This window comes from Heliconius melpomene, chromosome 6 (genome assembly GCF_056956725.1).
Source record: "Heliconius melpomene rosina isolate 202511_hmr_F chromosome 6, ASM5695672v1, whole genome shotgun sequence".
Taxonomy (NCBI): domain Eukaryota; kingdom Metazoa; phylum Arthropoda; class Insecta; order Lepidoptera; family Nymphalidae; genus Heliconius; species Heliconius melpomene.
The window spans coordinates 8,233,978-8,259,466 of record NC_140394.1 but is presented as its reverse complement, the minus strand read 5'-3'; the positions used below and the strand labels follow the sequence as shown (position 1 = coordinate 8,259,466).

Sequence of the window (25,489 nt, the reverse complement as noted above, 5' to 3'; positions counted from 1 at the left end):
TTAGAAACGTACGGGAATATAATTTACGACAATTCCGTTAAAATTTAAGTAAGGGTTTTTTTATTTATATTCAACATTTGCTGTAATTTAAGTAAGCGAACTTGACCCAGTAGTATCAATTGATCGGTAAGAGTAAACTGTTTTATCTCGTCTGACCTTAATTAAAGTTATTGTTTGTCCCTTATAAAACGTATGGTTTTAAATCTTCAATTTACATATCGTTATGTTACTTTCTTATTAATATATATCTCCTTTTTAATCTATATTTAATTAAGTTAGCAAATAATGTTTATTGAAAGTTGTTAGGTTGAATGTACCTAACATTTTTTTTATTATTATTTATCTAACGACATCTTGAAAGCCGTTTAATCGAGTTCACCAAGCGACTGATGTCGACAAAAACGTCTCCGCTATACCGAATTTGATTCGCAGTGCAGCAATACAATGAAGTTACGGTTCGCGCGGGTGTTGGTAGGGGGCGCGGGGTGCGGGGGCGGGGGCGCAGGTCAATGACGTCCCTCCGTCTGGGGCCCGCGCCTCTCTCCCCGCCTGAACCAGTTCCCGGCCGAGTCATGTAGCTTACTGCCATCTCTAGCTAGTTTACACCAAGATGCCATGCCCGCTTACCTGCCAAACATTCTTGCTAGGCAACATTCTGAAAATAATTCAAGCTCACTCGTTTTACCCATGCCATTCACGCCCTTCCAATGTAGATTTCCATGCACCGTGGCCCCAAGAACTCCCACGACGACAGATATCACGTTAATCACTATTCAAATACCGGTTTAGATGATATCGTGAGGACGTTGAGGCGTTGTCAAAAACTCGACGCGTTCGTGGCGCAACAACCGCTTTCGCAAAGTTTCGTAATGGTATCGAGCCCAGAATAGTCGAAAGTTTCTTCACGTATTTTTTGTTCATACTAGGCTGTTTGTATGCGGGTTTTTTAATCCAATCTACCACTAGAATTTTCGTGAGCAATAATCAACTTAATTCGGAAATGAATTTTTATACTTCTCAAACTTTAAGCGTATATGTAAAAGCGAAAATGTGAAGGCGAGTACCGGAAATATCAAGTATAATTCAACCCCCAGACTCGATTCAGGTGCAACGGCGGCGAAAGCCATGAATATTTTATGATCTTAAATGTCTCAGTGCTTAAAGCACCCTTTGCATTGTGTTATTATCCAAAGCAGTAATCATTTACACAGAAAAGAAAGAAAATAAGTTTTTGACCTGTTTACTTTAAATTATTTATCTCCAAATTAATAAATAGTTAAATTTACTTTTAACACAGTTTTTGTTGAATAATTGTATATCTCAAAATTAAAATACCGCAACCTTGCAACCAATTCCAAGGTAAGCCAACTCGTTTACCGAGTAAGAACTATCACATCCAAAGTATTTCGCTTTTTGAATTTTTAACACATACATGTATAATATCACCAGTAAAATATGAAAAGGTAGGCAATTTTTAGGGTTCCATACCTCAAAAGGAAAAAAGGACACCCTTATAGGATCACTTTGTTGTCTGTCAAGACCATTTATACCGAGATGGCGTGGGGATAACAAGTTTAATATACTATCAAATATTCAGGTATGAATAATATGATTTTTGAAGCACAGAAGAAATAAAGCTTTTAAATCAATGCCATCAAAAGATACGAGCATTTATGCAACGATTTTGCTGCTTGTATGAAATTTAAAGCAAAATATGAACTTACAATACAAGTAAAGGAAAATATCAGAAAAGTGAAAATTTATTTCACCTACAATCCTGAAATTGATACGGAAGCATCGGTGGGCAAGTTCGACTCGCACTTGACCAGTTTTTCTATTTATTATCCCCAAAAAGCTTGACAAACGTGACAAATTAGTGCAGATGCCGATATCGCAAACAAAGTTCAAGGTTCGGCCTCGTAAAACTGTCCCTTGTTTACTCGTATGTGCATCGACGATGAATATGATCTTAATAAATCTCATGAATAAAAAAGTTTAAGAGTATTTTTAACAGCTTCACGCTGTATCCCGCATGTAACAGGGTAGGCAGAGGGAGCCTATTATTGAGACACTCGCTCCCACACCTTCGGCGTATTGCGTGTTAAATGGCAGAACTTAACTCCGCACTTTACCTCGACACCATTTCATTTCCTCTAGTCGGAATCGAACCCACAATCTGTTGTGTTCAAAGTCACATGCGTCACGCTCTCCTCAATTTTATATCAATAGTATAAAAAAATCAGACTAAACTTTTCAACTATATGGATGGAATATGCCTAGACGCTACATTCTTATTACGAAACCCTCCCTAAGTAAACATAATCATAACGAGAATAGCACTTTAGTTAACAATGCGCATTTATTATTGACGACATGTAATTACTTTTCACCCTAAACTTCAACGTCAATAAGTAACGAAATCTTATAAATGAAACAAATAACATTATAACCTTGTCGAAATTGTGTGGGAGGTTTGCAGAGGTGGAGCAACTGTAAAATTTATACACTTACTATAAATTATATTTTCATAACTTTGAATATTTTAGAGGTCTAATATTTAAAATTAAAATGCTGTAGATAGTGCCTTCTCAGAACAAATGAGGCTCAGTTGGAAAATAATAAAAAAAATGTAGGGCCCTTACAGACCGTGTGCCCTCACGACAAAGATGGAACTGATTAAAGAAAAAGATCAATAAAAACTCTATAGCCTCAAATCAAAAATGACTCACAAAACCCAATGTGTCTTATATTCTAACTAATATTAGTTTACTAAATAAATATGTATTTGGTACGTCTATATACCTATGTTTACTTTAAATATATAAAATTTAGCTAGAACTCCAATATTTGATGATTTCTAAGGCCATAACATATTTTCTTCTTAAAATGTATAAAGGCCGTTAAGTTTCCATAAAATAAAACCAATGCATAAGCGGAAATAAGATCACTTATAAATTATAAATGAAGAAAAATATAAAGCGTCATGACGCTTCATTTATTTTTAGCTTGGAAGTATAAAGTTAGCAAAAACTCAACCAGTCACGGTAAGAAACACACCATTTTATTAAACCCGGAAGGATAACTCGTTTGTGAGGCAGTCCCTCTAACGGGTAACAACGGTAACTTGTGTATTCTCAATCGCTGACTGCACTAATGACGTATGTGTCGGGTGCCACAAATCTCGTATATGCTTCAAAGCGGTATTGAAGCAGTATATAAATATAAACTTTATACATGCCGCAATTTTGTCGCAACCTTCCCCAATGGTTGTTCATTTAATATCCATTAAATGCCATTAAAACAAATGCATTGAAAGTGATGTCTATCAATAGTAATGCATAATAATTTAGTACAATAGTTTTATTTGCATATTCGTCAAAATAAATATTTTATATATAATTTCCATGTTTTGGGTAGGTAACTAATCAAAATCAAACAGAAATTTAAATTTTAAGACGTAGCCTTAGCGATCTCAATTCGTGGGTAAGTGTTGAAAACCATTCAACAATTAAATTGTAAGTACACAAGTAAGTACATAATTTTCACCCTGAGAGCCTCAAGCAAATGTGCCGATACATACACGGATATGATCGGGGGTCAACGGTTCTCCTTGGTGGGGTGTTCACCTCGTCGACCTTAAACGACACGGCCGCACTGAAATAAAACTGCGGATATCGCTCCGATACTACAATTTGAATATTGATATCAAATTCTATAGGTTACAAATATACATACCACAACTATCTTCTATTATCTTCCACTCATTGTAAAGTAATTAATTCACCACTGGGGTCAACAATCTATCCGTTTTGACGTTAGCGTAAAAAAATTTTTACTTGATGTTAGAATAAATTAATAAAGATGTAGAAATATTATATTTTTCATTTAGTTGAATAATTAATATTATTTATTATGTTTTTTTTTTGTAATCAGGTACTTAACTTAATTACAATGGGTTATTAGTTATTACTGATATAAATATTAGTTTATTTGTCTGCGGTCGTTGATTTGACCAATTAAATTAATTTACGTTTTCTAGGAAATATAAATAGAACAATAGAAATATAAATTTAATAATATGATGGTAGACACGAGTTTACTATTTGTAACAAGCCAAGGTCAAGATTTTCAAAGGAGCCGTCTTAATTAACTTTTTCTTTATTTTAAATATATTTATTATTTAATTTAATAAAAGTGTAAACACCAAACATAAATTGCAAAAGATAGTAACAAGAAGTGTCCTTTTTAATTAACTATTAAATAAGCTACCATAAATTAGAATTACAAATACACTATTTAATTGCTTACAGTTTATAATAAACATGCTATTTTCTTTCATACACGTTTTATTCAACACATTGCATATTGAGTGTGGAAAGTCAACGCCGCGCTATCGGTGTAGGGAAATAAAAATACTTCCCTAATATAAATTTCCCTAAATCGGGATCGACTCAAAAAACATACATACCGTTTTTTAGTTACTAGTTGTCCACTGCGACTATCATCAATATCTTGCAGTGAAAAAGACGTTTGTCGTGAAACAGCAGCAGTTAGCAAGAGAGTCTTAGTATCGGATTTTGAAGTAGACTCTTCTTAAAATTTCCGACTCTATTACTCTATTATTAATGTATTTACCCACATTGTCTTCAATTGATGTGTGTATTATAAACATGAATTAAGCTGTAGTGCACTCTATAGTATAATATTAATATTAATTAACAAATAGATAAAACTTTATTTTAAATTCATGGGTTTTTTTAGTAGACCTTGGTTATCAATCCATTTGTTTGATCTGTTTTTCAAGAAGAACAAGTTTACCGAAATGTCGTCCCGATGTTTAAAAGGTCAAGGAACACAGATTCAATAAAAATAAGCCATTTTCGCGCTAAAGCAATCCGCATTAAACAGATAATATATTATCGGTGAATGTACGATAAGATTTTGCAATATTATTAAAATTGCTTTTGATCTCTACACTTGATCTTTTCTAGTTATTTGATGTGCAATATATGTATTGTAATTATATTTGTCGATATAATTACTTTGCGAAATTTGTGTATTTAATTTTTGTAAATATAAAATTGTAAAACAAATAAGTATACATAATATACAATAAAATTATATTAATATAATACTTATGTAAAGTCCTACAGAACGACAAGGCAAAATATATTTAAATAATTATTAACAATTTTTTTACATGAATTGTGTTTGACTATTTTTAAATTTCATTAGCCTTGCTGCCTTGCTAACCACCTACAGTCATATCGATTCTTCCTAGCGAGGAGTTGAGGTTTATCGAACCGGATGTGACTATTGGGCTTAACCATTGTATGTTGACATACACCTAAATCTAAAACACGTTCATTCCTAATATCTACGATTTATTCTTTTACCATAACAACAAACCTTTTTTTTATTAAAGAAGGATTAGTAGCTAAGTAAAATTGTAATTATTTCAAATATTACTATTTTATGCAGCATGTTCTGCATACAGGGCTCTTAATAGGTAGAAAACATGAATCAAATTGAATTTGAATTTTGAATAATTATTATAAGCATATTGATCCATATAATATTATGAACGTAAACAGCTTATATTATTAGCGATTGTTATCTAGAGATTGTTTTTGGGATGGGGGCTGGACTCTACCTTTGAACAGATATTATGTTAGTAGAAATATTTTGATGGTTTTAATTTTGTATAAAGATGGCTGTTTAAATTTTAAACTGAAAATAAATAAAAACACAGAAAGATTTTCTACGTTCTTTATTTAATTTTATATAAATAATTTATATAATGACACTAAATCACTTGCAATTTTTTCAGTATTAATAATAATAGATATAGTTTAAATATCTGGCAACCACAGACGTCACGTCACAATGACATTTGTAAATTTGTATTGTAGTGCCAGTTCACTTGTTCAGTGCACGTACACAAAAAATACATGCGACTTACTTTTAACGATTGAAATTTTTATATTATTATTTCAAATGTCTTTTTCTTTTTCCAAAAAAATATTTTTCAAGAAGGTTTTGCTGTTCTATTTATTATTTTCAAATGAGCTTCTCTATTATTTGTAAATTAAATCAGTGTAGGGTTTAATAAATAGCTTTTTAATTACACGTTCTTATTAAGTTATAAACAAATATATTTGTTATATTATTCATTGGAAGGATCGAGTCAATAGATATCTTCGAGCACTGCCGATGCGGTGTCGTGCGCGCAACCTTGCGACGCGCGGCGCAGGTCAGATTTTTCGAAGGTCGATGACTCGCTTGTAATCGCTACGAGGTATTATTATTTGTTACATTCCGCCGTCCGCACAACTAATAAATAGAGTTAGAATCGTTTCTTTACTTAATATTGAACCACGTTTCTATTTTCTTTTGTTCAATTTTATATACTTCCTCATGATTTTTTCTTCATCCAATAATAATTTCGTCACGATCTTTACAAATCTTTCCAACAATCGATAAATTAAACGTGCACTTGAAATTAAGCTTTACAACATTATTCGTTTTTATAATTTATTTAAAATAACGTAATCTTTGCGCCGGGACATATCTATTTAAAACAAGTTATTAATTACTATAAATGTCCGTGGCGAAATCTAATAATTGGAAAATGTATAATATTATAAACGTCACATCACTTTTTTTTAAAATAACTAATGATAACCTTGCAATGACTGATATACATTATATTTAAGGTTTTTGATTAAATATTTATTTAAAAATAAGTAAAATGTATTTTCGGAATGTATATAATATTTTATGTTGGACATAGTCTGGTCACACGGTAATTATATAATCGTATAGGTATAAATGGAGCGCGTCATTACGGCGACATTGTCCGCGGCATCCGACTTGCGCAACATCTGTGGTAATTCTGTTTCAAAGTATTGTTACATTCAATATACCTATATACCTATATAGGATAGGTTTTTTTAAGCTTTATAATAAATTTCAAAAATTACAGCTGACAATAAAGCCGTGTTTATAGCACACGGTTGCTGGTTCGATTCCTGGGAGAATGAAGGGAAGAAGGGAGAAGTAAAAAAATATTTTCATTTTATTGACTGGTCACAAGACAAAATGCGGCGTTAAGATCCGCCATTTTAAACGCAATGTTTCAAATTGGGTGGAAAGTAGGGGTTACACTATACTACATTAGATTCCTTCTGATAGGACCCCCTCCTATATGTATACGGGATAGAAGAAAACTAAAAAACTTCTATAACCGGATAGGCAGTTTTAAAAATTCTTATGAACTCTACTCTTTTTTCCGAAACAAAATTTGTAGAGATAATTTCAAGCTTTGAAATACCTATATAGAAATATAATATAGTTAAGATAATGATATCAAATAATAGAAAAGTTATAAAAAGTGTAAGTTGACCTGTATATAGAGGGGCTCTATCCTTTATAAAGGCTTCCCTTTTGGAGATCGTTTAATTTTTTTATTTAATGTCGTCGGTTTTTTCTCTATTTACGTAAATTCATTAGAATCGAGATCAATAAAAATTGAAAGTCTCAAAATATACAAAATATACGTACATTACACATACATATACAATAGTAATTTGTGCAGATATAATTTTTCCAGATTAGGATTCGTATTTATATAAAAGTATTTTTTTATTGACATCCTTATACCCAATACTGTTTCAACACAAATACCGAATTTGTAATTCAAAAAAAAAAATGGAACAATAGTCGTCTCCACCTTGCATCTCTTTCCTTTTTGACTTATTACAAGTGACATACGGCTTGCACAATCCACCTTATATTCATCTCTACCTGCGACGACCAGCTAAAGGCATTCGACTATGGAGTCAGGGTTTTTTATCTCCTTGTCTATGTTCGATCTTTATTTATTGAGGATGATGTTAGTAAAACTAACGACTCTAGTGAACATGTGCGTGCCACAAAAAATATCATATTGGAAAGATATTCTTTTTTTCTATAGACTTGTGATAATGTAAAATAGAATTCTTTTGTAGACACAACATAAAGAAGTTAAATTTAAAGTTCAACCAATCTGAAAAATATTTATTCTTATATTATTACTTACTTGTATTTTATTTCTGTTTGTCTACACGTACTTATTTTTCTTATAGAATTCAAACCATCAAGCAATCGTAAAATGTTTCACGACAACGAAAGCAACATTGAGTGCGCGTGATGCAAAAAGTGCGAAATTGCTGACCGCGTGACCCAATTGCGTATCCGTGAGAGACAAGGTCAGGCCAGACCAACTCGATGTACCTATAATGTTTTATATATATATATAAGCTTTCCTTTACTTTCGTTAACATTTAGAAGATAATGGTTTCTCATAATAGTTCCATATACGGGTACAATAAATAATATTTTTACAGAGAGTGTAAACTATCGACCAGTTGACCTAATTATTTGTCCATGAGAGGCAAGGCTAGGTCAGTGTCGTTCAGCACTCGACATACTACCCACTAAGCTCTCTTAAAGCCTTATTTGGCACATTAACACTTTAGGAAACAATGTAATGAATAGTAGCTATATTATTAAGGTTAAAAATGGAGATAACCATTATTAATTGTCTTTAGTTAAAAGAAAAAACTATATTAATATATAAATGTTTAATCAATATTCTGATAGTATTTTAAGGTATATGTCACTTCAATTTATATTGTTTCACAATCACATTGTTTGTGAAACAATATGAACTGAAACTGGCATACCAACTAAATTTTTATGTTATTTTATAATATACCAAAACATTGTGGTATATTAGTTTTATTTATTTATATTGTTACTTCTATTTATTATCGATCTTACTTTTTACCTTAAATATAAGTACCTACCTACTAAAAGCGAAAGCGGCGTTTGTCGGTGATAGAGTAAGGAAAATTTTAATATACACAGCTACCATTTATTATCACAAAGTATTTTGGTTTATATAAAATAGAGTAATATAATATTATTTTTTTATTATTGTACTGAGCTTTCTAAGTAGAAACTACTACATAAAAAATTGAGGAAATAGTGCAAAATGTACGCATAATTATTATAAATATGGAATTATAAAATTATGATAAACTACTCTACATAACTTGTTTATATAACTTTTAATTGCCTTGTTTTATTTTATTTTAATGTCAGCTATTAGTACAATTTGCCGTATTATGTAAGACTTAGGTATGCTTTAATGTTTATAGGGATTCAGCAAACGAAAGAATGTATTATATTGTTCTGCCCAAATGGTGAACTTTACGGGTGACCTCGTTACGCAAAAAGAGGGTAACGGTAGCCTGCGGACGCCCACGCCGGCCAGTGCAAAGACCATGGACTAAACTGGACGACGCGACCGCTGGAAAGTAATCACTAGCTCACTTTCTCTTGAACAGGTCTCAGTCTTGTTCGAGCCGCGATAGATCGTGCCCACAAGCCGCAAACCTGTATTTCAACACTGATAAATACCGTAAATTAATAGAAAAAGTATTCTTTAAAACGTGATCGGCCTCTAAAACGATATCTTCGCTGGCATTGCATGTAACCTTGCGAGTTAAAGTTTTGCAATGTGCCAAGGAGATCCCGATATGTAAGTAGAGCTTCCTGGTTAATTAATATGTTTTTGTAGCCTACTGTTAAGACACTCTGCTCCCCAGTTTCCGCAAAATTTTGGCATTAGGTGTTCAGTGAACGGAACTCAGCACCGCGCTTAGGTTCTATTAAAAAGTTTAGTAGTTAGCACTTTGTAATTTGTATTTCACAATTACACAAATTTCTTAAGAAATCTGATGCTATTCGTTTAGTGAAAGGTTCGCCATTTGCCACGAGTTATGTAGCTGCCATTAAAAATAAAGAACTGGTAAGGCGATGACTCGGTATACAAGCAAAAAAAACCTGAACGAGTCGAGTGCGAGAGGGAAAGACGCACAGAACCAAACAAGTGCGTTACCCCCACGAAGATTATCCGCACATTTATTTTTATTTATCTCTGCGCGTAGTCGCTTAAACAAGCATTACCGTAAAAAAGACTTTTATTATACATATAGTAAACTATAAGAATAAATTCTACGTAACTTTTTTGGAAATTCTATGTATAACGTCGACATTTTCTTATGATCATATATAGCGATATACGGCCAACACAGGAACAACACAAACGAGTAATTTAAAAGCTTAATTTACCTAACAACTCAAAAACATAACATGTAAATACATATTACTTAACATTCTACTTAGAACAAGTAAATCGTTATACTATTTTTCAAGAAATAGTTATAAAAAAAATCTTAATAAGGATTAACAAATTAAAGATATAATACGGAAGCAAACAAGGCACGAAGCTATTCAGGTAATTTTGAAATTTTAGGAACATTATCTACGTAAATTAGCTCCAATAAATGTATATTTTATATAACATATCGTTAACGTGTACAAGGTTGCTACGATGAATTCAGTAAAGTAGGAAGTGGACCTGTTCAGATGTTTCTTTAATACATTTGATAATTTTATATGATAAACTTTGCGCGCCCTTCAGCGCCTTGTGTTTGCTTACGTATTTAACTTATCAACTCCGTTTATCTCGTTGGCGTTTCCTTCAATAGGTTTCGGATAACCGGTCTTATCAGCGACATGGTTCGTATCTATCTATGCGTGAATCCTGGCAGTGTCGCTTCTCAGGTAGAGGCCTCGATAAAGAACAATTTGTAAAATATTTTTATTTGTTACCAACATTGCGAGATGACCTTTACGCTCGAATGCGTGGCCATGAGAACTCCTGAAGGTTGCGGCTAGCAGTCTGCAACACTGCAGCAACTACGATGACTCTATCTCTTGTCTCATAGCACAAACAGTAGAAACAAGTGATTCTGAAACATTTTCAATAAATTTTTATATTATCTTTATTTGTTCGTGTTACGGTAGGCGTGAAATAAATCAGCCTAGAAACTTTACTGACAGTATATTAGTGTTTGTGTGTGTGCCGTGCCAATAGGTCGACCAACCAGTCGACCAGACAGTCTCCCTCCCTCGATCTGTCCTCCGTCTGTTCTCCCCTCCCACCGCGTGCCCCGTCGCGCTGCCAGTGCCAGTCAGCGTTCAGACAGTTTCTTGATAGTACGTTTCAGAGCTCGCTCACAACGAAATACTATACGTCCCACTTAATTACAGTGCTTACTTTATTTTATTACTATTTATGTGAGTTTCGACAGTGTATTTCAATATCTTGAAGATTTCCTAACAGTTTTGAATGACCAAACTTACTATGGCTTTGCTTTGTTACAGGTACTTGGAACTGGGTGTGAGCCCAGATACGGTGTGTGTAGTTTTATGTAACCATATTTATACTGTTATTGAATAAACGTTAGTGTATATTTAAATTAACTTGACGGTGCCAGTGTATCGCACGGGATCGAAGTGAGTGCCGTTTGTACATCAGTGAAGTGTCGGTACGCAACGACGACAACTATCCTGTTATTGTGTATCGCAAATAAGTGATTTGTGTCATTAGTTAATGGATTGTTAACCATTTGGATTTTAAGCAGCTCGATGGCAATTGTAAGTACCTACTAATAGTATATTCCATTTGCTTTTTTTTATATTTTTTAATAAGGAACAAGATAATTAAAAAACAATATTTATTCTTTTGTTGCGTGCTCTTTGTGTTGTAACTTAGTAAATACAATATTTTAACAAGTGAAAAAGCTGCCGCTATACTTTGTATGTATTATGTTCTTGGAAAGCGAGGTACATGAACGTAAATCTGAATATTCAGATCACAATTTCTTCCGCGAATCGTAAACGCGATCGCTTTCCATTTAAAAACTTTAATTATCTAGAAAATTACACTTAATTATCATCATCAAGGTACAAGGAAGGGAATAAATCTCAATTTTTAAATAAATATCAAATTTAATTACACCAATAATATGTTAAATAATGTAAAATTCTGTATAACATTTTTACATAAAATTTGAATAATAAAAAAAACTCTGTTCTTTTGTATATTTTAAATGTTTTCACATGTATTATTTATATATATTTAAACTTACTTATTCAAGTTTAAGCTGAAAAAAGATACCAGGTACCTTTTAAAATAGTCTTCTGCGTGACGGCAATATATTTATTAGCTTTCATCGTAGCGTCCGCGCAGGTGTAGAGCACCTACATTGTATGCAATTTCCCGAACAAAGTGTCGTTGTTCTTTTTTTAACATTAATAAATATCTAGTAACAAAAACGATAATTAAAAATATTATTGTAATATTATTTAAAGAACGAGCATAAAGTCTTATGTATTCTCAGGAAGTCGAAAGAGACGTAAAACGCGACCTCGTTTTAAATTTACTAATTTTGGAACATTACACGTAAATAATATGTATGTGTCCAACACGTGAGTGTTCCTAGAATACAGACAAATTTTAGATGTTGATGTTTCTGTCAACAGATTGAAAATTAAATAAAAATATATTATAATTATATGAAAAATAATTAATAAAAACATTAAATAAAGATCATCTCATCTCCAATTCACAGTTAAAATTAACATTCTCTTTCTTTATTATTTTGTTATTGTTATGCAAAATATTTTATCTGTTTCTGTAGTTATATACATTTATAAACAAAATCTCGTTATTATTTTTTATTTTAATTCTGTTTTTTATATCATAATAAATATCGACTCGATAACCTTATTTTATTCGAAGGTCATTAAATGGAATAAGAATTAAAACGTGGATAACGTTAACGATATCATTTTATTACATGCTTTGATAGTGGGTGCCTGTCATGTATCGTAAATTTAACTGTTAAAAATATATTTTTAAAATTTATACCTACATAAAATAAGTAAAATACAGAAAAAAAATCTTTTTTTTAATTTAAATATACAATCGAGACTAAATATTTCTACTTCTTTAATAACGCAATGAGGAAATTTAATATTATATTTATTGACGGCAAGTATGCGATTATTAAGATCATAATTCATATTCAGAGGTCAATTACATCTAGAAGTCATGGTCGAAATTATATCCGTCTTGTAATTTAAGCCCGACTAACTTCTATTTTTTGGACATCGAGTATCTGCTCTCAAGGGCATTGAATGTGTGATGTCTTATATATAGATATATATTAAAAAAAGGCTAATGCTAAATATCTATAATAAGTTTAGCAAAATATAATAACCTTTGTACAAATACGATTTTTAAGCAAAATCTTTTCATTGAAAAAAAATATATAAAACCTATTTATTGATTTGAAGAATCTACACTTGGGTTCGTGTAAAAAGCTAAAAGAAGTTTACTATTAACAGAAACACTAATATTACGAAAGCTAAAGTCGTATACATTAAAATAGATATAAAATATATTTATTGGTCACTTTCAGCCGATGCTAAGATCGAATGCGCCTTGTGGTTGCGAGAGTTAGATGTAGAGAGGCATAGAACAACTAGGTCAAGGCGCACTCGCGGGCGGCTGCGTTTCCTACCATCGCTGCCGACGAGGAAGCGACTCGTTAAATCTACTTAAGAAACAACAGTTTCAATCATAATAACTGGGCTTAACGCTTTTTTAAAGCGTTTTAACATCGACTTCTCATAATTCACGTTAAAAGTGTTTTGTGATTCTTTGAAAAGGAAATGGATGAATCAGCTTTGTATAAAATTAGCATGATGTCTCGTATTCTCCGTAAAGTATGTTAATTTGATAAGTCTTTTCTTAAAGATGGTGGATTGTAGACAAGGACGTGTCTATCGTGTCATAATAATAATACTTGGTTCACCTGTTTTACATATTTAAAATCTGGTAAAGAATTAGTTCTCCGTAAGGTGAGAGGAAAATGGCCTGATGTGTCACAAATTCTCTCCAATTACAACATACAATGCAAGAGATGCATTAAGATAAAAAATAAGGATAAACATATGAATATTAACAACATGGAAAGTACTTTAACGAGAATATCGTAATAAAATAACAAGCAAGCCTTGCCTGTAGGACGCGGTGATTCACCTCGTACAATACAAGACCGACTCGCTAAATATTTCATACTAGGGGAAATTTTATATGTAAAACGTATTTATAAAACGATGACATTTAACATTCGTACGGCGTCTTCAATACGGGAAATTGAAATTATGTACAATTTAAATTAGTATAGACATTAACAATAGCGGGTCACGCGATAACAATTATCTATTTTAAATTTAGGCCAAGGATTCTGAAGATAAGTGGTTTGTTTTCATACATATTATGCAAACTGGAATGTAATTTATTCTACCTTATTTAGTTGATCCTTAGAACTCTATATATTCCTGTTAATAAGACCATGAAGTAAAATAAACGCGATATATAATATAAAGTAAATAATACGTCCAAGTACCAAGTACTTCAGTAGATTCGCTAGTCACAAGTTTATGTACGTCTCTCATGACCTACTTAGATACTCTATCATTTGGTCGCAAAGGTTTCTAGAGATAACACCCCTCCGCTTTCTCTACATTCTTTTTAATATTTATGAATTAGAAAACAATTTTAAAGTTTAAAGTATTGTATAATATATAATTGTAACAATTAAAAGTAATAAATTTTCATTTTTATTTAAATTATAAAATACAATTATGAAATAATAATTTTGTAATAGATTACTGCAAAGTTATTTAGCAGAACGTGATATTATTAAAAGAGTTCATAGCTGAGTATTCAAAGCTGCTATCTGTAATCGTATTGTCACGTGCGGGTGTCGATTTCTGTAATAAGATATGTATATATTATATGAAAATGGAAAAAAAGCGGTTTTCCATTTTTTTAAATAATAGGTTAACCATAAAACTGAGCTTTTTTTCTAAATGAGTCAACGGAACTTATTTCAATATTTTCCCGTTCCTGCTTTTTCCTATTCGTTGCTCGTTTCATCATTATAGGTTATTATATGAGTATTATCTTACTAACATTTGATGTGATTCTTATTAGGTTCAAGTGAGATTAACAAGAAATTTATTATTTTCGTAATACACTTCTGTTTACTAACATATGAAGTAATATAAATAATGACGTATATTATTATTATTATTGAGGCAGCAAAGCACAGGAGCACAAGGGTGTGTCTCAAAGGTGTTTAGTTTTTTAATACAATTGCATATTAAAGAGCTATTTTTTCGTATTTATTAAATAAAATTTAGTGTTATATATATAAATGTATATATAAAGTATTAGTACGGTCCGTGCCTATAACATTGACTTTCACATCTGATGTAACTGCGGCCGCGATTAGGTAAACGCTTTCACCGCAGCGCACTTTCACCACAACTTCCGCGTCGCTGGTGCTCGGCCGGCACGCCTGGCTCGCCGTTCGATTGCGGATTATTACGTATCGAATACTTTACGTTTGTACTACTTACATTGTTAATATACCTATATTAAATACTAGCGGCCCGCCAGCGGCTTCGCCCGCGTGATCTACGTTATTATTAATTTCTGTCTCCCTGAGTACCTACGTCCTATAAATGACGTTCATGCAAAATTTGAGACTCCGTAATGCGTAGACGCATTTAGTAACGAATGACAAAGACAAATATCATTAGTAACAAAGTTTCATACAAACTTTCAACCCCAAAAACAAACCCTTAGAAGTTGAATATTGCAAATTCCCGTCTCAGCGAGCACCTACGTCCTATAAATAACTCCTATGCAAAATTTGAGACTCCTAGCACATGTAGTTTCTGAGATTTCGTGATGAGTGAGTGACCTTTCGATTTTATATATGTAGATATATATACATACTTCTTTAATACTTCGTGTACAGGTTAATGTTTTTATCTTTTTGGGATTTTGGAACGGAATATGTGTGAAGTAACAGTGAGTTTTACCTTATCTGGCAACTCTTTTTAAAAATATGGTTGTTTATTTTAAAATTACTTATGCCAACTTATACTGTTACCAAAAAATGTTTAAGACATATCGACATGACAGATTGAAATGTATTCTAATGTTTTACTTTAATCCCGCTATATGAACATAGATTAAGTATTTATATCCAATCATTTTTTTTTAATTCCTGGTGGGTTCCTCTAAAAGCTTGTTACGGAGATATTGGACTAGAATTGAATGCTTCAATTCATAACATTTTCATTTGAAACATATTTCCGGAAATTCACTTAATTCTAAAAACTTCCTATGGATTTCCAAACTTTTAGGATAACTATAATATTTTGTCACACAAGAATGTAAACAATGAAATACTATATTAATCATCAATTTTGAGAAGTGGCCGTCCGTTGGTATTCCGCGTAACCCGACCCGTAGTGTTAGTCACCAAATAATACCACGATCAAAAATAAAATAGCCAATTGATATATGTAGAATAGTTATATATGTATATAGGTTATTAATTTCATATTATTATTACCGTTATCGAATAAGTGTTGTTATGCATAATTTGTTCTTCGTATCCTACTACGCCTGTAGCTATATTTATAATAAGTATGTATATGTATATGTAAAGTAGATATATATATTTTAAATTCATTATCCGTTGTGGGTTCGACCCCATTTGTGGGAATAACTCATTTCTATTTCCCCGCCCTGACAAGACATAGCGCGGCTATGAGTTTGCCACTGGAAATACAATGTTTCAAAATCGGACGGAAACGGAGAATTAAGTGTCTTGACAATAGGTTCTTTAAGCACAATAAGAGCATGAAAATGGAAAAAAAACATGCACATACATATATGCATTAAGTACTTCGATATTTTGGTCACATTTGTCTTAAATCTTTGAACAAGTTTTAGCTGACTTAGTAGTGAAGTTCAAGACATCTGGATTCTGGAGATTTATTGCCTTAAACATGTCAATCTCCAGAAGATAGTCTCCATAGTTAAAGTTAGATTCCAACATACACTCACTGACGGTGAAAGTATATTAATAGTAAAATAACAACAATTAATTCATAACTTGGTCTTTTGAAAAATAGTATAATATTTTAGCATGGAAACTAGACAGAATTGATTAAACCTGAGTCTAAATTTTGTATAATGTAAGGATTTCGCAATCCTCAAAACCGAAAATCTTTGACCATACAATATACGAAAAATATATAGTTTTTGAAGCAATTCTTTAGATAATAGTGTAATATTTATTGCATTTAGAACGAGCGGGCAGGCTAGTGACATTGGCCCGCTGACCCACTTTCGGCCCGGCTCGTTTGCACAACTATGATCTTTATCGTGTCGTTGCTATCTGCTATCCACGATTTTCATATCTATTTGCGTAATCGCCGGCTTGAACTCCGGAACTAATGTTTTATGTATCAACTGGACTTTTGAAATATACAAATGTTTTGAAATTCCAAGTTTATATTCGGTAACGTGCTGGCTTCTGGCATTCATTTTCAATTGCAAATGAATAAGTAAATATTAAAAGTATATCATGAAATATGGTATATTATTTAATTGATGTTAAATTGGTCGTGTCGTTCGTTCAATATTTCTTTAAATAAAGAGCACTGATTCGTGGAAACCTTGACGGTTCGCATTCACGATATCTCTGCATTCGAGTTAGGCTTAGCTAATGTAATTTACGAACCGGTTTTAGTATTGCTTCAAAATTCAGTAACCAGCTATTGACCCACTGACACACAAACAGAAGGAAAACAACTCGCTTGCATGTCACAAGACGCGATCGAACTGACGATGTCTGAAAGTCACGACTGTTGCAGCGATGGGGGAAGAGGAAACTTCGATAGGTTTTGTATTATTCATTCGCTACATATGTAGCGTAGAAGCATAAAGAAATTAACTTAAATATTTTTTATAAGTGAGTAAATATTTTACCGCACTAAGACAAGGACAAATTGCAGGTTGCTGATATCTTAATACTTCATTTTGTCTAACCTGTCCAAAAACTGTATTTTATTATACTCCAAATGGGAAATATATTCTACTAGCGGCCCGCCCGCGGCTTCGCCTGCGTGAACAACGTTATTATTAATTTCTGTCTCCATGAGTACCTACGTCCTATAAGTGACGTCCATGCAAAATTTGAGACTCCTAGCATTTGTAATAACGAATTTTCATACAAACTTTCAACACCAAAAACAAGCCCTTAGACGTCGAATATGGCAAATTCCCGTCTTAGGGAGCACCTACGTCCTATAAATAACTCCTATGCAAAATTTGAGATTCCTAGCACATGTAGTTTCTGAGATTTCGTGATAAGTGAGTGACCTTTCGATTTTATATATATAGATGAATAAATAAAGAAATTATATGTATTCCAGTTTAACGAAAACGTGCTCAAAGTAGGCATAAGTGTTTGAAATTAATCAAAGATTTTACTATAATACTATTAGCGATCGATGTATAGCTTTTAACGTAAGCATATTTAGTAAATATAAATATTACATCGCAATCGAAGCAAATAATCGGAAATGTTATTTATTATTATTTCAAGCAATCGTAATATGAAATTGACAGTAGGGTCAATATAGAAAGTAAACAACAATACATTAATAAACATAATTTGTAATGTGAACATTGGACAAATTCCAAACGGATAGCTCTACTAGTTTCAATTCTTAAAATAGCCAGCAGGTATTTTATCACGACCTATTTGCGTACGTTACTTCTTCAAACTTCAAACAGATGTGAAGTCCTTTAAATACAATTAATGAGAATTTATCTTGCGAGGTTGGCAGAACCTCGGCATTTATGCCAGCATTTTTTTATTCTTCTCCATATTCTTTTAAATATTCTTCATCTAGATATAAAAACTATATCTATATATATAAAATCGAAAGGTCACTCACTCATCACGAAATCTCAGAAACTACAAGTGATAGGAATCTCAAATTTTGCAGAGAAGTTACTTATAGGACGTAGGTGCTCGCTAAGACGGGAATTTGCAATATTCGATTTCTAAGGGGTTGTTTTTGGGGTCGAAAGTTTGTATGAAACTTCGTTACTACAATTGCTAGGAGTCTCAAATTTTGCATAGACGTCACTAGGACTTAGTCATGGAGACAGAAATTAATAATAACATAGTTCACGCGGGTGAAACCGCGAGCGGGCCGCTAGTTTATTATATAAATAATCTCCAGAGTTTGAAACTGACAATGAAATAGATAGAAAACTGCGTTATGCCACGACGCGACGGCGTCAATATGATTTTGATTTCCTTTTTTACTATGATGACGTTTGAGATTTTTTGCTACTTCGAGGAAATAATATTATAATATTTACTAATTACCCTTCTGTACATTAATTTTTGTTTATTATAACAATAAATTAACATTAAGAATTATAATGGCTTATAAAATTAGAATTGTGATTAAAAAATTATATGTTATTAAACTTTTTACTATTTTTAACTTGTTTTTGTTTACTAATTACTTACTTATATATTTTGATTAAAATGTAATTTAGATATTGATATGTATAAGATTAAATAAATACAGGAAACAATATTTTCGTAAAAGTTAGTCGAACTTAATAAACAATACCTATCCTAATTATAGAGAACGCTCGAGCCGAGTGGCGATAAATAGAACGCGATATGTGGGCCACAGGCGCGCCCGCGCATCTCGGTGATATCATAGAGCTATTAAATTCGTTAGAGAATATGCTCATTCGTCTTCTTATGATTTATTTAACTGCTGTGAACTGTGATTTACTTATACATGCTTGAAGAAACGTATTTTTATTTTGAAAAACTTATTAAGAATATTCTGAATCATATTCAAGGTTTTCTTTTTAGGGTTCCGTATCTTTTAAGGAAAAAGGAACTCCCTTATAAGATCACTGTGATGTCCGTCCGTCTGTCTGTCAAGAGCCTTTATCTCAGAATCGCTTCTAGACATCGAGTTGAAATTCAAAACATATACTCAGATCTATGGCCCCATGACCCTGAAAATAACGTATTTCTCCATTTACTTAAAAAAAATTGTGATTAAATCCTAAAAAGCCTTAAAAGGTGACCACAATTTGGTATTAAAGTCGCTAGTTCAAGTAACGTATCAGATGAAAGGGCTCTGGCTAAGCTAAGCTTGAATCAGAAAAAGCTCGAGATCTCCAATTTCTGTACGGAACCCTCGGTGGGCGAGCCCGACTCGCGCTTTTTTAATGATGATGATATTAAATGTATACTTCCTGAATAAAATCTGTATAAGGCAATTATTTATAGATTTAAAAGATATAAATTGTATCGCTTGACTTCATTACACCTTGGCCAATATTAGCGACAGGGTCAAAGAACACAACAGGACAATCTTAATAATTCGCATTGTTATCAAGAGACAGCGCCCTTGCCAGAGCTACTTCTTCCGTCACTAAAGTTACCTTGAAGTTATTTTCTTCGTCCGTATGACCTTCCGGAATATGGATGGCGTATAATAAGTGTTCTTTTACTATTAACATTTAAAAAAATAAATTATCTTATATTGTATAGATACAGTTATTTATATATTCACACCTCTATAAAGGTAATCGTTATTTCTCCGAGTAGGTACAAATTCGAGAAAACAATCGCCGATTGAATTATCGCGTGTACGCCGCAATAATATAAAATTTACATATATTTCTTATTTAAAATATGACTAAAATGACTTTACTTTCTTAGTTATTAATATAATTTTTTATTCTTTTATTTAATATGTAAGAAAATTAATTGTAATTGTAAAAATAATATTTTATTATGAATATGAACATTTCTTGAATAGAATTGTTTGTTTAATCTTATTTAACTCACAGAGTTAAATAAAATATACTCAATAAATAGTCTCAATGTATGTATGTTTATTTAAAGAAATGACAAATACATTTCGCAAGTAAAAGTAAACAGCGTTTCGTTGGGAATTTTGCATATCGAAATATATAATTTGAAAGTACATAATTTACCTCATTACATTGGTATTATATATGTAGAAATCACCATGTTTATATTTTGAATTATAGTATTTAAATTATTTTCATGTTCCCACTTTGGTACATAAAACGCAATATCTCGGAAAATGGACAGTTGGTTACCTCTCCTTGCCCTGCAGCTATGGGGAAAAGCAGAAAAAAACATATAATTTAGAAAAAACCGCGGAATACTCTTTCAACATTATGGAAATAGCCTTGGTTCATTTATAACTTATTTTCATAATGATACCTACAATTTTCTCGTTCAGGATATTTCTATATAATTACAAAAATCTTTATTCTATTCCTTTCGTAGTTTCTCAGAAAACGAAAAAGTCACATTTTATTTAAAATGAGGATGTTATGAGTAGTTAGTTACTTCATTGCAAATTTTTAAAATATTTGTTACTTTTCATTTTCTTCTCATATATGTATTAAATAATAAATAAATATTATGTATACATATACAGGGTGTCCCAGGAGCCAACGATAAAACGAATGAAATGTGTCAAAGACCGAGTATATGGCCTGCGAGAGCCCAGACTCGAACCCTATCCTTATAAGTCCTGGGTCAGCCCCTAAGTCGAAAAAGTTCAGGTATCTTAGATCCGTCATGCACGCGTCTGGAGGCATCGATCACGATCTCCATGGTCGGATAAGCGTTGCCTGGGCTAAGTGGCGGGAGGTCACTGGTGTCGTCTGTGATCGCAAGATACCGTCCAAACGTTTTCCGACTTAGGAGCTGGCCCAGGACTTATAAGGATAGTGCTCGAGTCTGGGCTCTCGCAGGCCATATACTCGGTCTTTGACACATTGCCAATATGCATTTCATTCATGTAGAATGGTTATGTAACGCTAATGCTGCAGCTAGAATGTATCGGAAAAGATACCAAAACGTTGAACGTCATCCCGATTATCGTGTATTTAGATTTTTCTCTCTTCAACAAAGAAGTAATCCAAGAAGTGTCGGACCATTTCGGAATCCAGATTAAATGCGCCAACTTTTAAAGTTACTTGCAAAAACAGTGTAGTACATTTTTTTTATAGTACACTCGGTTAAAGTTGAGTGTAGTAAATATTTTGAATTTAATGTTTGGCAAAAACACGATATTTTATAGAAAACTGGTGCAGGTATGTTTCAATCTTAAACTGTAATTCACAGAAGGGTTACTCATGATTACATTACAGAAAAAAAAATGAAGAAAGAGTAATATTTGTAGTCCTGGGACTTGAAAAACCATCACAGGGTGTCGGTTTTTCCGATATTTTTTAAAATCAATATAATATGAAAAATACATGACAAAAATTTTTTTTTATATTTTTCTCATAACTGTCATGACTTGGTCTATCACCTGGTTTCGTTTTATCGTTGGCTCCTGGGACACCTGTATATTATATATAATATACAGGATGTCCCAGGTATATATTTCACAATGTGCTAATTTCATGTTATTAATTATTTCAACCCCACATGCACATAATTCTGTCACATTTATCGAACCTTTGAGATTAGGGTGTAATTTTCACTCCCCTCCGAACCTTTATCAATATAGCTTTACAGAATATTCGACCTTTTGGGCCGTCGAGCCCTTGCTATTTACTCTTAGTAATTCTATTAATGTTTACGTAGTATCCTTACTTATGTAAACGAATGACAACAATAACGTTAAAATAATTCTGAAAAGTGACATTTGCGACATCTTTACAAAAATTATAAGAAATTGTTATATTAAAAATATATGTATATAATTATGTACTAATTGAATTTAGATCTTCTTCGTTTTTGAAATCGGTTAAGGGTAGACTTTTCTGCAAAAGTTGTCACATGAGGGAATGATTTAAGTAGTAAAGATACATATTATTATATTTAATATTCTATATAATAAAAAAAAACAATAATAACATTATATTACTGAAGAATAAGACAACACTCCCTGGTATAACCTAACTAGGTTATTGTTATATGAAACAAATATATAAAAAATATAAAAACATTAATTATTTAAAAATTAGATAATTTTAGTTCTAAATATTATATTATTTATTATTATTATTATAATATATAAATCGACAAGTGCACGAGTCAAATTTCAGCGCGAAGACAAAAACGCTAGTCTTACGATTCACCTTGTTCTGCGTCGGGAGCAATGACCGGCACAGCTGTGAGCCGTATAAATAGTTCACACAATCGAAACATGTATTTGTGTGTATATAATGACGCCTTATGTGTTTTCTATATATATATATATATATATATTTATTTCGTCCAACACATAGTATATCTGCTATATATAAATAAATTTGTTTGACGTATTCATGTGCGCAGTTGGAAGTTTGTGGGTTCGAATACCGCTAGGTAAATAGTTATGTTTATTAAATATGTAGATGTTTCTTTCGTCTTTTTTAAAAAACAGTGTTTAATTTCGTAATTAAGAACCTAATTTTTCTTTTTCTTTTGACTACACTGCCATATGTGAGATATGCGTAAAGATAAAAGTGTATTTTTCCTTTATACTTATTTTTCGTCATTTCAGCAAACACAGTTTATGTAATGTATGACTTGCAACGCATAATGTTATTCAACAAATATCATTTTACAAGTCAATTCACGTGATGCACTGAATAGTCTATTAGGCTGAATTGTATGTAGGTCAATGTCCAGGCCACCTTATAAATACTATATCCGCATTATTGATATACGTAGGCATCTTTGACAATAGCGACCCGCTCGCGGCTTCGCCCGTTTAAACTACACAATTATTATTTAGTCGTGGCGCAGGGGCACAAGTGTGACTGTAATATCGACAGGTTGTCGGTTCGATCCGCACTCGAGGATATAAAATATTTATTTCAATTCATATTTTCATTTCTTCGCTTTTGAGTTCAAGGCAAATCGTGCCTTCAGATTTTGACGGAAAGTGGGGGACGGAGTGTCATAACACTAAGTTCCCTCTGCTTATTCTGGTGTGTGCGGGATACAGCGTGGAGCTATTATTTAGTAATCTAAATTAATTTCGTGTTCTCATAACATTATCATTTTAAAGATAATATCATTTATAAATTAAAAACTAAAGTTTCAACCAATACAATAAAAGGGTATGGATATGTAGAGACCGTAGCGTTTGGCTCTCCGTTCTCTCTGACTACCCCGCTAGGGATACAGCGTGAAGCTATGTATGTATATACAATAAAAGGGTTATATTGTACCAATTTTGTCGAACAAAACATTTTATGTTGATATACCTTTTATTTATGGACCTATTGACAACAAACACTTAATGTTAAAGGGAAGTTTGCCAAAATACAATTATGAAAACTGCATAGCTAACTGCTAGATTTTCTCATAAATCTTCCATGTAAAAACATCAATTAGTTACAATTTTATTATAATATGTATAGATTAATTACGTTCTGTTTCATTATTTGCTATTTACTAAATGACACTATAACGACATATTGTCCCATGTTTTTATAGCTGTAGGTATATTCGCCACGTGTAGAATAGTGCCAGAAGCGGTGGGCAACGATTATTTTTGTATTAATATATAGCTTCTAACGATCGATAGTTATTAATTTCACAATTTTTTTCTTTTTAAGAAATTACTTTAACAGAGTAGGCCGCCTTCTACTTTTTTTATTATTTTTAAGTTTGTATTTAGTTTTTTTTAATGGCAATAAAGTATATTTATTACTATTATTATTTTTAGATAACACCCAATACAAAGGAAGAGACATGAACGCGATTGGGGGTTGCCACTCTCATCAAGGAGGATAGCTGTCATCGCAAGGTAAATTATGTGCATTATGAGTGTATTATTTTACAATTAAGTAATATTTTTTTTAACATTCACAAACGCGTACTTAATAGGAAAATGTCCATTAGCTAAACCGTATTTAATATGATTGGTTCTATAGACATGACGTCTACTTACATCGGAGAATCTTAAATATTGAAATCTCGGTATTTTTTATCATCATACAAATAATACTGGCACGCTCGAATTGCCCTATAATGCCACACACAAGAATTAAATTCAATTCAATACAAATAATAATTTTACAAAAAATATCGAACAGCAAAACATCGAAAACTAAAGATTTAGGCCTTTCAATAAAACAGTTGTATAAAATAACTCGTTTAGTAAGTAACAATTTTGTCGAACAAAATACTAAATGTTAAGTGAGGCTTACCAGAATCCAATAGTGAAAACTGCATGTAAGTCGATTTAGCCGTTTTTGAGATTAGCGTGAACAAACGCACATACAAACATATATTTTTTTAATTATTTTAATATGTTTTTGGTTCTATTCTATATACATTGACAACTGTTCCCGGTAATATAATATTTTTTCTGAATTCTTCCATATACAGACACCGATTAGTTATAATAATTTTATTATAAGTATATGTAGAGTTTTAAATATGCAGAAACGCTCTCCATGCATATGTATAAACTTGTAGCAATACATGAGTTGACAAGGAATCCTCACAAATGCATAACATAATTACACAATAGTTGGTATATATTGTTTATAAATATATAACTAGTTGGTCGTTAATGTATTCGTGCGAATGCAAACAAGTATTCAAATATATATTTT

General features: G+C 32.0%; 1 protein-coding gene across 2 annotated transcripts in view; it reads left to right on the top strand.

The window, feature by feature from the left end:
• The window catches only part of LOC146538349 (uncharacterized), a 40,673-nt gene that overhangs the window by 5,277 nt on the left and 9,907 nt on the right, over positions 1–25,489 (top strand). Inside the window, exons 1-3 of one of the 2 annotated variants that reach the window (XM_085186375.1) lie at positions 11,073–11,190; positions 11,278–11,550; positions 24,595–24,675. The gene's annotated coding sequence lies outside the window, so the exon portion shown is untranslated. Of the gene's footprint in view, positions 1–11,072; positions 11,191–11,277; positions 11,551–24,594; positions 24,676–25,489 lie in introns of those variants that run through there. The other variant, XM_085186373.1, reaches the window with a different exon arrangement.